At 35.4% G+C, this 4,077-nt stretch overlaps 1 protein-coding gene and 1 pseudogene across 2 annotated transcripts in view; one reads left to right on the top strand and one right to left on the bottom strand.

Moving 5' to 3' along the window:
* Positions 1-4,077, top strand: part of Sntg1 (syntrophin gamma 1) — a 336,640-nt gene that overhangs the window by 207,023 nt on the left and 125,540 nt on the right. The window lies entirely within an intron of this gene.
* Positions 2,975-3,737, bottom strand: LOC101589797 (annotated as a pseudogene).

The following is a 4,077-nucleotide window of genomic DNA, read 5'->3' as shown; positions in this document are numbered from 1 at the left end:
TTTTAGTGTGTGTGTGTGTGTGTGTGTGTGTGTGTGTGTGTTTGTATTTTTAGGACAGGGTTTACAGGGTCTCACTGCATAGATTGGACTCGTAGTGATCCTCTTGTTCACAGCCTTCCAAGTGGTACTCAAATAGTTCTGAAGTCCTGCAAACACAGAATTTCTTTGATTGGTTTTCAAAATTTAGTCTTCCTACTCTGTTTGAGAGTAGTATCTTAATTCTACCTGCTGAGACTCTTTCCCTTTATTATAAATGGAACATGTGTTTAAAGCTCCATAATTTTGTTAGATGGCTTCCTGTCAGTGGTGTTTAGAACCAACTTACTTTAATTTGGAATCCTTTCTGTCCCTCTTGTATTTAAATCTGATATTATTTCTGCTGAAAAAGTTGTCTTAATTAAATAGATGTTCTTGAAAATTTCATCAATATTTAGTCTATTAGATACAAACCATTTTAAGGAAATGTTTGAGCTTATCGTCTCTGTATTTATTTTAAGGTTTCTAGATACCTTCTGGTTTGAATGAAAGAAACTCTGAGTTTAGGACAGGGTCTACAGGGTCCTGCCCTAAACTATATCCCCAAGCCCTTGCAAAGATTTTCTATATGAAAAGTTTATCTTTCTGAAATTTTAGTAAAATATTTGATTATCCCACACCAAGGCTGTCTTTGCTATGCTTAAGTTTCCACAGACTCCACCATTTTAGTGGTGTAAAGTGCCTTCCACTTCTTTACACTGGCCACTGCCAAAACAGGACCCTTTGCTTCTTCATAGTGTCTGGCTGTGTTTTTCTGCTCTTTCCTGTTACCTGTATTTATTTATATGTTTATGCTCCTCTTTGGCTTACCTGACTTCTCCAGGAAAATATTCCTTTTGATTTTTATTTTTTTATTTTTATTTTTTTGTATCGGGGATTGAACTTAGGACCTTGAGCTTGCCAGGTAGGCACTTATGCTGCTAAGCTATCTCCCCAGGCCCCTTTTGATTTAATTAAAATGAATAACTATAGGACCATAATTGAATCTGCCATCTGTTCATCTTTTTCATGTTAACTTAAATAAACAAATGACATCTACTATATTTTATTCTTGGTACATATACTCACAGTGAGAGAATTCTTCAACATTATGGGCAGTTGGATACATATTAGAATTTTGGATTTTCAAATTTTTATTCTGTCTAATAGACTTACTGATCCTTCAAAAATCTAAGTAAGCCTTAAGAATTCTCCTACTGCCTCTGTCGGATCGTGCGGGTTGCTGTACCCATATGTGATCCCTGATGCTTACAACCAGTATTTCTTTCTAGTGTCTAATGAAAGGTTAGTTCTTGATTCAGAGATAATCATCTTAATACTTTAATGATTTTAGAAGTGGGAGCACTCTCTGGATTCTGTATCATAAGGGGAATCCCTTTCATGAGGGATCTAGCCTCATCCCTAACCACCTCCCTGAGGCCTCGCCTGGGAAAACTCTTACCCTGATCAATAAGATTTAACACGTAGATCTGAGGCATGTATAAGCTTCGATCTACGTGCACTAGTTACCCTTAACAGTGAATTGCAGTCATATAAGACTCAGTGAGTACCCCTGGCTTAAGCTAATTGCCCAAATATTACACAGCTCTCAGAAAGTCTAAGTATCCAAGAGAGAATTGAGCAGTATGAAAATGAAGAATTAATATCCAGTTCTTCCTACTTATACAAGTGAGACTTTACATCTTATTTTCTGATACAAACCAGTATACAGTTACAAATGCAAGTAGTTGTAAAGAATTAAAATAGTTCGTTCATGTGAGGCAAAGTAAGTTAAGTATAGCAAAAGTAATTTCTGTGATCATTGTATTAATTAGCATGGAAACTGCTATAAAAATAAATTTGTAAGTTCATCATGCATCATATATTTTATAACTGTATTTTTCCTTACTTGATAGCCCATAAGAAGGATTTCTGGTTGTAGGCAACTTCTCTCCACATTTTAGTTCTGCAAGTCCTACAGAAAGAATATCTAAATGCACCTGATTAGAAGAATAAAATTCAAAAGTCCTTCCCTAAAAGTGCACAGATAATTTCAGTTTACATCTCACAGGCAAGATTTTATGCCAAATGTTGATACTTTATCTGCTGGTAAGGGTGGGACAGGCAGTCACTTTTATATCTAATTATATTTATTACCTTCATGTACTAAAATTATTTATAATTTTGTCTTTGTTGTCTTGGAGCTTAGATATTTTATGATGATTAATATTTATTGTTAAATAATTCTGTTCATTAATATTATAAGCTTAAAACCAGTGTCAGCTTTAGGAAATATTGAGTTTAAGTCTTTCATTTATGGAGAGAAAGACCAAAAAATTTAATTAACTCAATCAATTTCCTTTCTGTTAGCACCATAAGGTACCTTTCTGAGGTTCTAATTAACCCATTCTGAATAAATGAGCCTTACTCTCAAGGAGCTTAAAATACCATTGATTGAATGTCTCACCCCAACTGATAAAGCCAGAAATGTCTAGAAATAGGCTGAGGATCCTGATGTCTTAAATCTTGTTTCACTACATCTTCTCGGTGCACTGTGTAATAAATGATCATTTCTCTTTTATCTTTAATCCAAGCAAGATACATATTTAGATACCTTATGATATTGATGAAGGGAGACTAGGAAACAAAAGATACTGTGGTTAATTTATACTATTTACTAGTACATTTAAATAGATATGTCAGTGTTGGACTTACTTGTTGAAATAATTTATTCAAATCTATTTCATTGTCGAACTACTATAAAATGCAAGATTAGTTAAAATCAATAAAATAATTAACTATTAAATAATTTTCTTAAATCCAGCAATGTATAAAAGTAATTTTTTTACAAGACAACATTTTAATGAAAATTCAGTGTTAGATACCTATAATCTAGGGGTTAAATAGTTAAAAGGGATTATCATAGACATGTAAAGCCGACTAGATGCTGAGTTAATTGTTACATATTCTCATCATCTGATTCATCTTCTTCAGTGATTTTTTTAGCATACTTCTCTGCTTCCTCCTTTACATCTTTTGGAACAAATTCAGGTCTTCCTTTAGTTAATTCACAAAACCAGCTGAGCTTGAGTTCAAAAGCTTTATCCTTAACTTCATCATGTACCATATAAGTTATTTCCACAACTTCTTTGACAACATCATGGCAGATCATTTCTTTCATCTGAAGCTTTTCTATTTCTGTCTTTGCAGCTTCAGGGCTGTACCAGTAGCACAACCCCAATAACCTTATGCAACACCTGAAGGGTCAATCATGTAGAGCTGCACACCATCATTGACACTGTAAGACCCAAGCATGAAACTGCAGCCAAAGGGTCTGACGGCACTGTAAAGGTGTAAGCATGTACATACATGGCCACTTGGTCTGCAAGATGTTTCAGTGGAACGTTGTAGCCACAGTTAGATCTAAAGTTGGGAGCTTCTTCTTTTGCTATGTCTGTTAAAGACAGAGCATCTACCAGCAAACCTACTACTGCCATCCCAACATGCCAATCAACATTAAAATGTTGTTCATTAGAACCTTCTTCATAAAGTTTAGAAAGAACTAATTTTTCTACCCCAAAGACAACCCCATCTTTACATTTGATCCCAATAGCTATACTACTGTTTTCCACAGCCTTCCTAGCATATTCAACTGGAAAAACTCTTCCATCAGGAGAGAATGTAGAGGCTGATAGGTCATACCTGGTTCTGATAGAACTCATCTTGTCCAAATCATCAGAGTGCACTGGGGGTCCAGGCCCAAAGGCAAAAGTAAATTTTTTCAAGCATATTTTCTCAACATATTGCTCTTCCAATTTCATTTTCCATAGATGGCTTGCCTATTCAGTGATAGGAAAGGCAATTGTTCTCCAAAATGTGCACACAACTTGATCTCTGGTACCTAAGATGTAGGTCCCTTTCAGGTGTAATTATGTCTGAAATGTGGATATTTGAGATGGGAAGTCTCCCGGGAAAGCAAGTAAGGAGGGATGGAGAGAGAGAGAGAGAGAGAGAGAGAGAGAGAGAGAGAGAGAGAGAGAGAGAGAGAGAGAGAGAGAGAGA

The sequence above is a fragment of the Octodon degus genome, unplaced genomic scaffold (genome assembly GCF_000260255.1).
Source record: "Octodon degus isolate 3935 unplaced genomic scaffold, OctDeg1.0 scaffold00054, whole genome shotgun sequence".
Lineage (NCBI taxonomy): Eukaryota > Metazoa > Chordata > Mammalia > Rodentia > Octodontidae > Octodon > Octodon degus.
This window is presented reverse-complemented; position numbering and strand designations above follow the sequence as displayed.